The sequence below is a fragment of the Chenopodium album genome, chromosome 19 (assembly GCF_948465745.1).
Source record: "Chenopodium album chromosome 19, dcCheAlbu1.1, whole genome shotgun sequence".
Classification (NCBI taxonomy): Eukaryota; Viridiplantae; Streptophyta; class Magnoliopsida; order Caryophyllales; family Amaranthaceae; genus Chenopodium; species Chenopodium album.
This window is the reverse complement of record NC_137852.1, coordinates 796,694-810,402: the sequence shown is the minus strand read 5'-3', so window position 1 is coordinate 810,402 and position 13,709 is coordinate 796,694.

The window sequence follows — 13,709 nt, the reverse complement described above, 5'->3', positions numbered from 1 at the left end:
GCTTGTTTGTATTAGGACATGTCATTTATCGGGTGCTGCAGTAAGGGAAAGTATTTATTTAATGCATGTACACGAATTCCAAGCTCATTTAATTACAAAATTGTCATGTGCTAAACTTGATTCGTTTAGCACGGTTATAAACTTGTATTTCTCCAAAACTATACCGTCTAAATGAGACAAAATAAGTATTTTTGTCTTTGCCCTTGTTGATAGGAGGTGGCTAGCCCAAAGCTAGTTGAGTCAATCTACACGGTTGAGTCCTAGAGATCAAGAAGATTATAGAAGGGATTTCGACGAAGAAGTACTTGATGTTATAAAAGGCCAAGGGTCTTACAAGTAAGGCCAGATTTTGTGATTAATAGCCCATCTAAGCCCTTTGATGCCATTCATATGATTTTTCATTCAATTATGCTTAGAAGGCAAAAAATTTCATTCAATTTACAAGGACACAAGCTAAGTATGAAGAGAAACACTGAAATTTAATTAGAATAGGTGAAATAATATACCCATTTCTATGTGACAATTAACATAGTAACATCAGATTAAAGCTTATACTGTAATAATAATTATACTCCCTCCGTTTCATAATATTAGTTCCATATACTATTTTGGACGTTTCAAAATGATCTACCCATATTGAATCTATTTCTTTTTTAATTTTATTTTATTTTTCTAACTCGGTCTTATAATTTCTAATCCCATTAGTGGATTGATGACATGTCGGTGAGCGCGTGGAAATTAGGTCGTTGACTAACCTCCTCACGGCCAAACAAAATTTATTATAATCCTAAACTAACCCCTAAACAAGTCTAGTGGTAAGTTCGGAGTCGAACCACAAGGGACGGTAATGTTGGATTGTTCTCGATCTAATGCTTAAGCTACGCCGAAGTCGGTTTATGGATAGTGGATACTACAACTATACTAACACACATATAAAGATCAAGATATTATAAAGTCTACTAGGGGCAAAGTTCCACTTTGAATAATTAACAAGTTAATGGGAATCGATTTGATAATCAATCATGCAAAGAAAGAATTAAAATGAGAATTAATTACACTCAAGAGTAATCTCTCAAATTCCTAGCCTAGATCCCTCATTGACTAGGTGCATAGAAGAAATTTACCCAAAATGCAATCAAATATATAAATTCTAATTCACAATCCCTTGTCAAACTAGAACTAACATGAAATTAAGTTTGCTATCTTGGGAGATCAATCCAATCTAAAACAAACAACATGCCATCATCAATACAATCAATTTAATCACACAATTATCATCAAATTTATCTCAAGTAACTCAATTAACCATACCAAAGCTTCACTCAACTCCTAGTAGAATGAAATCTACTTAAACATGATTAACAAAGCAATTAATAAAGCATAAAGAGAGAAGAGAGTAAGAAATGCTCATTGATATAAAATGGAGATCTTCAAATCATCAAATTCCTCCTTTGATTATCCAAAATCCATAAAAACCATTGTTTCTCTCACTTTCTCTCTCCAAAATTTGAGAGTTTCTCTCTCCAAAAACCTAAAACTAACCTAAAACTACTGAAAATATGAATTCCCCCCTCTCAAATGAGCAAAAAATCTATTTATAGCCCTTACTAAATTGCCTAGAAAGCTCCGCAAAAAGTCGAGCAGCGCGTAGAGGAGCGGGCGTGCACCCCCTCAGGAGCGGGCGCTCCAAAAAATTTCTGCCAAACCTTCTGCCAAACTTCAAAATTTCACACCCTGTGAGGAGCGGGCGTGCGGCCTTGAGGAGCGGGCGCTCCTGGCTGCGGACAGGGCAAACTGCTCAGCTTCAAATGAGAATATTTTCCCACGTTTTACATCGGAATTGAGCATATGACCTGTCGTTGGAAAACTCTCAAGATAAGCTTTCATCTCCAATTGGAATCTCCCCAAAATGTTTTGTAGATCAAAAGATATAGGCGTTTGAAGTATGATCTTTGCAAATCAAGTGCACATTTCTTCATTACTTGTTCTTTTATGTTTTATATTTCTTCAATCTTGAGCAATGAACTTATCCAAGTGTTCCTAAACATAAGAGTAAACCAATAAAGTTTAATCTAATGTCATAAGCCACCAAAATATGCAAGAAAAGCCAAAATTGAGCAATAACGACATTTCACACATAAACATGACAAATGTAGTAAAACGTTATTAAAACCAAGTAAAAAGATAGAAAAACTATGAAAAACTAACAAGAAAACTCCTAAAAATAGCGACATAAATGACACTTATCAAATTCCCCCAAGCTTAACTTTTGCTCGCCCTCGAGCAAAACAAAAGAAACACAAGGAAATGTGATGCATTTTATACAAACAAAGAAAACTAGAAGGGAAAGAATATACACTAACTCACTTTCGTAGGAATCACAAATACATTTAGCGTATGCATCAAGCACTTTAAACCCCTTAGATTGCTCTAGAGGACGAGTAAGCTCTCGTAAGGGTGTCCTAAGAGTTTAACCCATAACTCTTGACAAAAATCAAGGCAAAGCAATAAATAAATAAAATAAAATAAATCGAAGTAAGAGAAAAGTTATAAGAGTTCTAGAGTGGACTTTTATGATGGAACAAACACTAATGAATGTCAATCTTTCTAAAATAATAAAGGTATGCACGTTCTAAGATGTCCAAGGTTGATTGAAACATAACATATGCTAAACATAGAGAACTAAAGGAAACACATTCCACCTTTTGTTTCAACCAATCAAACCACGTTCTCTCTACTAGTTTCAAATCCACTTTCAAGTTAGCTTCTCATGATTCCACGAAGGAACCGGAAAATAAATAAGAAATTAAAAACATTGAGAAGGTTACCCTACATCTTGGCTATGCAAACTCGCTCTATAGGCTTGATTCCTATTTCCCGCCATCATTGAATGACTTAACCCTCTAGGATCAAAAGGACTTTCAAGGTATTAACATATAAGCTAGGAGAGTAAAGGTGTGGAGAACTCTTGAAATTGGTGGTAAACCTATGTGAAGCACGGGTGGAACTTCTTCCACAAGATCCAAACGATTCCAAAACAAAAGTGCCAAGTATGCTTATTAAATAACTTTCCCCCAAGCTTATTTAACACAAAATAACAAAACAGGGAAAACAACAATAACAAAACCTTTTTTTTTTGTGCTCTACATTCTTCTTTACTTTTTTTTCAATATTTCCTTTTTCCAAGCTTTTGTTTTTTTTTTTATATATGTCCTTGCCTCTTTTAACTTTGGACGGCTTTTTCTCAAAATGCATTTGGTTTTATGCACAAAATTATATACAACACATACTTGCTTTGCAAACGAACTTATAATTCTAAACTTGCACCATAAACAATAAAACAAGCTCCAAAACAAAATTGCTTCACAAAACTAAAGGTAGAAAGTAAAGTGAAACCAATTCAAGGCTTGAAGGCTTGTATATGGCTAGAGAAAAGAATGTATATGGGTCAAAGGGGCTAGCAAGAGGGGCAAATGCAAACCAAATCCAAAGATTGAAAATTAATCCTATAAAAAGATAAATGCCTTTGTCATCCCCTAAAGTGGCTCAGTTGTGATATTGGGAGCTAAAAGTCAAGTTCTAGATATGAGAATGCAATAGCCAAGGATCCAAAAATGCCGCTCAACAAAATAAGATGAAGGCTTGAACAATTATACCTCACTATGGATAGCAATAACTAACTCTTAATTTCATATCCACTATAGAGAGCAACTCCATCTTACCACAAGCAAGTGAACTAGAGCTTCATGGTCCCAAAGTTCTTAGCCAACTACCTTAGCATACCATATCCTAGAGTCAACCTAACACATTCTCAAACCGTGCATACCTCTAAAATTTAGGAAGAAAGACATTCAAGAATACAAGTCCATAAGTATTATGTCCAAAGCAAGAACAAAAGAAAACACATTGCAGATTTGCCTTGATAGAAACAAAAATCTTTTTGTGATTTTCAAGATAAAGAACATGAAAATACGTATACAAATGTGCATGGCATATATGAATCAACATCCCACCAAACATGATGGAATACCCTCCCCGAAGCTTGAATGAAACACTACACTCAATCATAAATCAAATAATCCATGGGAGGGGGAAAACAAGGAGATCAATCCAACAACGCAACATATGTCCTGTTTCAAAGCCACTTTAGGTATCAACCAATGGAGAAAGAGCAAGGAAAGATATTACCGGATTTTAGGTGGGTGTATATACCTGCAAATGACCCAATTAAACTTTTCAAAGCCCCTTTTCTCAAGAATTGAATCTTGTTTTCCATATGCTAGTAATTGTGGTGCCAAACTTCCTTGATCCTTGATCCAAACCAATGCACCAAAGTATATCAAGTTATGTACCTAGATAAAGGCACACAAACATTTCCATGAGAGAAAATCTATTCTAAAAAGAAAAAAAAATAAAAGCAATAAAACACGGGTTACTTCCCGAGAAAGGCTTGCTTAAGGTCCAAGCTTGACCGCTCTAGTAAATAATATTGCAACGATCGCAAGAGCTTGTCAAATGCACTACTACACATCTCATAAGATAACAAGTAGGCAAATGATATAAGAAGGGCATGCACCAAGATTAGGGCACGCAAAAGAAAGTGAAGAGGGAGTTGCCAAGAAGAAGAATAATCAAAAGAAAATTTAAGAAAATAAGAAGAAGAATAGAAAGGCAAACTCTCTTCACAAAAATCTTTTTGGGTGGCAAAATCATCCTTTTCCTCAATAGAAGATGAATGAGGGACATAAAAATCTTCATAGGCAAGGTGGTCCCCAATAGGCTCATTAACAAAGGAAGGAAGGGATATAGGAGTGTAGGGGATATGGTTGAAATTCCTTGAAAAAGGGACATGAGAGAAGGGGATAGGAGCAATGGTCTTACAAATGGTCTCTTCTTCACCACCATTCCTCAAATCACCAATTTGAGCATGAAAATCAATCATAGAATCCTCAAAAGAAGAACACTCATGATCATGATCTTCCTCAAACATCCAACTTCCAAGAGGAACTACATAATCCCCTTCACTACAATCATGAACAACAACTCCCTCAACTTCCTTAAAGCCTAAAATCTCAAAGCCATGCATGAATGGATGCAAATTCATTTCAAAATTATCTCTCTCCCATGAAGCATTCTTAATGAACTCACTCAAAAGGCTATGGGTTTTCATTTGACACTCAATAAACACATTAGACATAACCTCAAATGAATCCAAATACTCATGGATAAAAGGATCACAATCATGCACTTGAGACTCATCAAGATGGGAAAGAGGGTTAAGATTTTCAAAATCAACACTCTCTTCATTCTCAACTCCTTCACCATCACTCATATGCTCACCAATGGGATCCTCACACTCTCTTGGTTGCTCAAAATCATCATCATCATCATCATCCTCAACACACACATTAAATTGGGATTTTTCACAAACAAGCATCAAGGGTGACAATTGGCTTTCTAACTCTTCTTTTCTTCTCCTTCCCTCCTCAAGACGCTCCTCATTCTTTTTCATTATCTCTAATTGACCTCTCATAGAATTAAGAATCATTTCCTTACTAGGCCCAAGGTCATTATCAAGCTCAATGCACCTAATTTGAGATTCAAAAGTAGCAATAAGGGATTCAAAAGGTGTAGAAGGTTGAGGCTCAACAAGAGAAGAAGAATTACAACCAAGATTGGAAAAATCAACATTAAGATCATGAGCATATACATCACATTGAGGAGTGGGGGCACAATCAAACACATGAGATTCATCATTAAGGAAACGAAGCGCATCACAAGAAGGCATGGTAAATAATGAAGAATATTGAAACACACCATTAGCATTTACTTGAGCATGTACCTCATCATCATGAACAAAAGAGGAAATAGAGTTGAAATCATGTGTTCTAGGTTCACTTAAGGGATCATGTAACAAATCATGGGAATTCATGCTAATATTGGAAGTATCAACACATTGCATATCAATAATATAGAATCATAATTACCCTTATTATTGACATCCCAAGAAAACCAAACATAAAAATCCCAAGCATCATCAATTGATAATGCTCTAAATTCACCATTATGCATGCATTCAATTTTATCCCTAGTTTGTTCATTCAAACCAAAATAACAAATCTCACAAGCCTCCCAAAGACTACAACAATTAAAGTCCAAATATCCCTCAAGTCTATTGAAATATTCACAAAAAGGCTCATTGTCATATTGAGGAAACGAGTTACTTGCCATTTGTGTTTTACAAAAACAAGCAAAAATAAATAAATAATAAAATAAAAAGAAAAGTATACACAAAGACCTAGACTCAAGCAATCAAAAACAATCGAGCATTGACACCGTTCCCCGGCAACGGCGCCATTTTGAGCGCGGGGAAATTAGGTCGTTGACTAACCTCCTCACGGCCAAACAAAATTTATTATAATCCTAAACTAACCCCTAAACAAGTCTAGTGGTAAGTTCGGAGTCGAACCACAAGGGACGGTAATGTTGGATTGTTCTCGATCTAATGCTTAAGCTACGCCGAAGTCGGTTTATGGATAGTGGACACTACAACTATACTAACACACATATAAAGATCAAGATATTATAAAGTCTACTAGGGGCAAAGTTCCACTTTGAATAATTAACAAGTTAATGGGAATCGATTTGATAATCAATCATGCAAAGAAAGAATTAAAATGAGAATTAATTACACTCAAGAGTAATCTCTCAAATTCCTAGCCTAGATCCCTCATTGACTAGGTGCATAGAAGAAATTTACCCAAAATGCAATCAAATATATAAATTCTAATTCACAATCCCTTGTCAAACTAGAACTAACATGAAATTAAGTTTGCTATCTTGGGAGATCAATCCAATCTAAAACAAACAACATGCCATCATCAATACAATCAATTTAATCACACAATTATCATCAAATTTATCTCAAGTAACTCAATTAACCATACCAAAGCTTCACTCAACTCCTAGTAGAATGAAATCTACTTAAACATGATTAACAAAGCAATTAATAAAGCATAAAGAGAGAAGAGAGTAAGAAATGCTCATTGATATAAAATGGAGATCTTCAAATCATCAAATTCCTCCTTTGATTATCCAAAATCCATAAAAACCATTGTTTCTCTCACTTTCTCTCTCCAAAATTTGAGAGTTTCTCTCTCCAAAAACCTAAAACTAACCTAAAACTACTGAAAATATGAATTCCCCCCTCTCAAATGAGCAAAAAATCTATTTATAGCCCTTACTAAATTGCCTAGAAAGCTCCGCAAAAAGTCGAGCAGCGCGTAGAGGAGCGGGCGTGCACCCCCTCAGGAGCGGGCGCTCCAAAAAATTTCTGCCAAACCTTCTGCCAAACTTCAAAATTTCACACCCTGTGAGGAGCGGGCGTGCGGCCTTGAGGAGCGGGCGCTCCTGGCTGCGGACAGGGCAAACTGCTCAGCTTCAAATGAGAATATTTTCCCACGTTTTACATCGGAATTGAGCATATGACCTGTCGTTGGAAAGCTCTCAAGATAAGCTTTCATCTCCAATTGGAATCTCCCCAAAATGTTTTGTAGATCAAAAGATATAGGCGTTTGAAGTATGATCTTTGCAAATCAAGTGCACATTTCTTCATTACTTGTTCTTTTATGTTTTATATTTCTTCAATCTTGAGCAATGAACTTATCCAAGTGTTCCTAAACATAAGAGTAAACCAATAAAGTTTAATCTAATGCCATAAGCCACCAAAATATGCAAGAAAAGCCAAAATTGAGCAATAACGACATTTCACACATAAACATGACAAATGTAGTAAAACGTTATTAAAACCAAGTAAAAAGATTCCTTGCTCGGCCGGGCTAAATGCCTAGGTATGCCCTTGCCCTATTTGTAAAGGACACTTGTTTTCTACACAAGTTCGGAATACCTTGCCTCAATCGTCCGCCTAGAATTGGGCGGACACATTGTTCTCTAAATTAAATCAGGTTTTTTTTTTTTTTTTTTTTTTTTTTTTTTTTTTTTTTTTTTTTTTTGTGGCCGAATTGCTATATTGGGAGCAACCTTGCTTCCTTTTCACTTCGGCCATTTAGTAAGACTGATGAGCCGTGTTGCTATATTGGAAGCAACTTAGTAATTCATTTCATTCGGCCTTTAATCACAAATAATAATATGCAAATAAATACAAGTAAAACAACAAATAGTTCAACAATGCCTAACTTTTCATTAATTTTGTCAAAAGTACATTGTTGTGGCCGTATGGCTTTAATTACAAGGCTCGGTCAATAGACCTAGATGTATACACAGCTTTTTGGCTAAGTACTTAAAGAAATAAAAACTTAAACATGATATTTCTTCAGATTGTCAGTGTTCCATGTCCGTGGGATCTGACGGCCATCAATTGCCTCAAGGCGATATGTGCCGTCTCGAACTTCTTCCCTGATTCGGTACGGCCCCTCCTAGTTTGGGGTCAACTTGCCGTCCTCATTGGCACGGCCAACAACTTCCATTTTTCTCAACACTAGATCCCCCATTTTGAGCGGCCGCTTAGACACACGGCGGTTATATGCCCTTGTCATCCTTAAGCGATAAATTTCATGCCTAAGCGCCGCATTGCCCCTAGCTTCTGGAAGAAAATCTAGGGCGGTCTTCATGGCCTCCCAATTGGCCGATTCATCATAAAGCATTACCCGCAAAGTGGGCTCGTACATTTCAATTGGGAGTACAACCTCAGCTCCATAAACCAAAAAGAATGGAGTCTCCCCTGTAGAACTCTTCGCTGTTGTCCGTATGGACCATAGCACATTGACCAACTCGTTTGCCCATAGGCCACCTGTCATTTCAAGCTTGCGCTTGATCCCATTTGAAATCAACTTGTTATAGGCCTCAACTTGACCATTGGCTTGTGGTCGGCCGACTGAGGCAAAACAATGAGTTATGCCCTGGTCTCCCAACCATTCCTTGAGTTGGCACGTCTCAAACTGAGGTCCATTGTTGAACACCATTGACTGAGGTACTCCATACCGAGTGATTATGCTCTTCCAAATGAAGGCTGACACATCCGTCCATTTAATGCCCCGGACGGCCTCAGTTTCAACCCATTTAGTGAAATAGTCTACTGCCACTAGTACATATCGTCTTTGGCCGGATGCAGGAGTATACGGCCCAAAATGTCCATGCCCCATTTAGCAAAAGGAAGCGGACTACTGATGGCTGATAGACTATTTGCTGGACGATGAATAAGGGTTGAAAATCTCTGGCACTTGTCACATTTTTTCACCATTTTCATGGCGTCCGAATTCAAGCTCGGCCAGTAATAACCCAAATGTGTCGCCTTTTCAACTAAGGCTCGTCCTCCAATATGTGAGCCACAATGTCCCTGATGAAGGTCGTCCAACACTTCATGCCCTCTTTCAGGAGTTATACACTTAAGGTAAGGCTTCACAAAGGCTCTTTTGAATAGCTCTCCATCCTTCATCTCAAACCAGGCCGCTCTCCTCTTCATTAGCCAACTCTCTATTGGATCGTCCGGAAGTATTCCATCCCTTAAGTAGGAAATAATTCCGTCCATCCAGGTTGAACTTCTATCTATTATCTGAACGGGCTCGACATCAATACTCCTTTTCTCCTTTACATCCCAGAACAGTGATCTTGGAGTATCACAAGATGCCGAGGAAGCCAATTTGGAGAGCGCGTCCGCCTGATGATTTTCCGAACGAGGAACTTGTTTGAGAGAGAAATGTTCTAGGCCCTCGGCCTCATCCTTTACTAGCTGCATGTACTTCATCATGGCTGACTCCCTAGCTTCGAAGCCACCATTTACTTGGTGAACTATTAGCCGGGAGTCCGAGCATACTTCAACTTTGGTTGCCCCGGCCGCTTTACACATCCTTAGGCCGGCCAACAATGCTTCGTACTCAGCTTCATTGTTTGACGCTTGGAACTGAAATCTCAGTGCGTACTCATACTTGTCTCCCTCAGGAGATTCACATATAATACCAGCACCACATCCGGTCGCTGTTGCACTACCATCCACAAACACTTTCCAGACTTGGTCCCCGGCCGGCTGAAGATCAGGCCGGGTCATTTCAGCCAAAAAATCTGCAAAAGCTTGCCCCTTGATTGCCTTCCTTGGTTCAAACACAAGGTCAAAACCTCTGAGCTCCAAGGCCCACTTGAGCATGCGACCACTTGCCTCTAATGTTGAGAACGGCTTCTTCAAGGGTTGGTCTGTATAGACCACAATTGAATGTGCCAAAAAATACGGCCGCAGCTTCTTTGATGCCATGTATAAGGCCAGGCCAAATTTTTCAATTGGGGGGTACTTAAGCTCAGCATTATGAAGTACATGGCTGATAAAATACACCGGGACCTGATGGCCGTCCCTTTCAGCAAGAAGGACAGCACTTAGAGAATGTTCAGAGATAGTAAGATAGATGTATAATTTCTCATTCCTGAGCGGACTGACGAGGCGAGGCAATGTATGCAAGTGACTCTTCAACTGTACGAATGCTTCCTCGGCCTCCTCTGTCCACTCGAACATGGCTCTCTTCTTAATGGTTTGAAAAAAGTAACGGCACTTATCCCCTGACCTTGACAAAAATCTTCCAAGGGCTGCCAAACAGCCGGTCAGTCTTTGCACTTCCTTGATTGTTCTTGGAGACTTCATGTCAAGGACGGCTTGAATTTTTTCAGGGTTGGCCTCAATTCCACGTTGATCAATCAAAAATCTGAGAAACTTGCCGGACTTAACACCAAATACACACTTCTTTGGATTTAACATCATCTTATGCCGCCTGAGTTCGGTGAACGTTTCTCGTAGATCCTTGAGATGGTCAGCCGGCTCTTTTGACTTGACAATCATGTCATCAATGTATGCCTCCATGTTCCGGCCGAGCTGGTCTCTAAAGACTGTATTAACAAGCCTCTGAAATGTAGCAGGGGCGTTCTTGAGGCCGAATGGCATAACTTTGTAACAGTACAACTCCTGCTCGGTCACAAACGCTGTTTTCTCTTGATCTTCTTCCCACAAAGGAATTTAATGGAATTCGGAGTATGCGTCCATGAAACTCATTAGGGCGTGTCCGGCCGTAGAGTCAACCAGACGGTCAATCTTAGGCAAGGGGAAGCTATCTTTAGGACACGCCTTGTTCAAGTCCGTGTAATCCACGCACATCCTCCAAGTCTCATTCGGCTTTTTCACAAGAACTACATTGGCCACCCAATCTGGGTAAAAGCATTGCCGAATGAAACCGGCGTCCAGCAACTTTTTCACCTCTGCTGCGGCCGCCTGATTCCTCTCCTCTCCGTGATTCCTCTTCTTCTGGCGGACAGGCTTTATCAGAGGGTTCACGGCCAACTTGTGCACGGCCAGGTCAGGACTTATTCCTGGCATCTCACCAACTTCAAATGCAAACACGTCTTTGAATTCTCTTAACAACTGAACTAACTCATCCCCAAGCAATCCCAAGGCTATAGTGCCAACACTAACTGTCCGTTTTGGGTGGTTGGAGTCAAGCACTATATCCTGGTGGCTGCCGGCCGGCTGGGGCCTCAACTCATCTGGCCGGCCGACAGTCATTAATTGCTAGGCTTCTTCTGCCCTGGCCGCCTTACGCTTGTGGCTGACCTGGTATGCTGGGAGTGAGGTTCCTTCTTCCTTTGGCTCAGACGATTTTGGGCCGCACGCTGTTGGCTTCACGGCCAGCTGATTACATTCCTTAGCCATTTTCTAACTTCCTTAAATTGTTCCAATTTTTCCGTCCGACCTTTCAAACTTCAGCAACATTAGGTGGGGCACTATGACCGCCTTGGCTGCATTCAGAGTGGGACGTCCAAGGATGACATTGTACCTGGTCAATTCTTTGACCACAAGGAAGCGGACGACCATGTCTCTTCCCTCTCCCTTCTGCCCGAAACGGATGGAAAGGTCAATCCGTCCGACCGGATGAATGATATTCCCCCCAAATCCTACTAAGGGATGAGTGATATCCTGAAGAGCATCTTCCGGGAAACTTAAGTTCCTTAGGGCAGACAGGCTGATGATATCGGCCGAACTCCCCGTATCAATTAATATCCGTCCCACCTTCAAATTTGTTATCTTCATGACAAAGACCATGGGATCATTGTGCAAAGCCCTGACCTCTCCACGGTCAGCCTCACTTATGATCACTTCAGGAAATGGCTCGGCCTTAACGGCGTCCGTTTGCATCATATTTGACAAATTTCGAGCGTCCTGCTTGATTCCTTTCATGGTAGGGCCGCCTGAAGCAAAGCCTCCTGATATCACGGCCACAAAACCTGAATCAATCTATTCCCATCATCTTCCTTGTCATTTTTCTTATCACTTTGTTGCTTTTTCTCGGACGTGTTGTCTATCCGTTTGAAGGTAAATTTGGACTTGGTCACATAGGGTTTCAGCAGACCTTGTCGGCCAACTTATCCAACAGCCTCTTCAGATTAATACACTCGTTCGTGTCATGACCCTCATCCTTGTGGTAATGACAATACTTGTTCTTGTTTCTGTACTGGGCCGAGCCTCTCAAAGGCTGAGGCTTCTCAAACTCAAACTTGTCTTTTATCTCCATCAAGATGGAGTAGCCATCCTTGTTGAACTCATACTGAGGCTCGTACGTCTTACTTTTCTTTGACTTGGGTTGCTTGTCATCAGCCACCCAGATTTCTTTTCTTTTGTTTCCTTCTCTCTTTCGGCCGGCCGAGTCTTGCTGAGAAGATTGCTTCTTCTCAGCCCCCTTGGCCGGATGTTCTGATTTGGTGAGCGAATAAAAGTCCGCGGCCTCAATATAGGCTTCGGCTTACCGCAATACACCTGCGTATGACCGAATATTTTTTCTTACCAAATCAAACTTAAAACCATTATGCCTTAATCCCCGGAGAAATTTTGAGTAAGCCATTTCGTCCGGAAGATTATGAATTTGGGCTTTTTCTTGGTTAAATCTTTGAACGTACGAGCGTAGTCCTTCATTCTTTCCTTGGACAATTGTTGCCAAGTTGAGACTTGTCTTTCTTGGTGGGATGTTGTATGAGAAGTTTCCCACAAACAACAAACTGAGGGTAGTAAAACAATTGATGCATCCAGCTGGAAGGTTGTTAAACCAATCCTGGGCCACCCCTTTGAGAGTGGCCGGGAAGCATCTGCACCATGTAGCATCATCTACACTTTGCAAGTACATCAAGTTCCTGTACGAGGTAATGTGCTCCTCTGGGTTGCCCGTGCCATCATAGGCACCCACTAGTACACTCTTCACCTTTGCTGGTTGAGGGGACGCTAGTATGTCTTGCGAAAACGGAGGCAGCTTATCCCTCAAATTCAACAAATGCATTTGCCAATCAATGGGCTAAGGCTGAGCGGACGTTCCAGCCAGGTAGGGAGCCTGGCCGAACATCTGACCATACGGCCCATATTGCCCAAAGACTTGGGGAATTGGCTGTATCAACCCATTGAGTACTTGAGGGGGCTGATATTGTGATGGCTGAACTGGAACGGGAGTAATAGTATGAGCAGCTTGACTTCTGCTGGAAACAGCCGTGTTGGTGTATTGGGAGAAAGATTGGTTGGAGACTTCATCCGGCATGGTTGGGGTAGAGGCCGTGTCAGAGTATGCGGCCCTCTCCCTTTGCTTGTGCCGAATGTAATCCCTTACGTCCTTGAAACGCTGTGACGGCTCAGTCTCAACTCTTTTCGGTTGTCTGCCCCTCCCCCCAGCCGACTG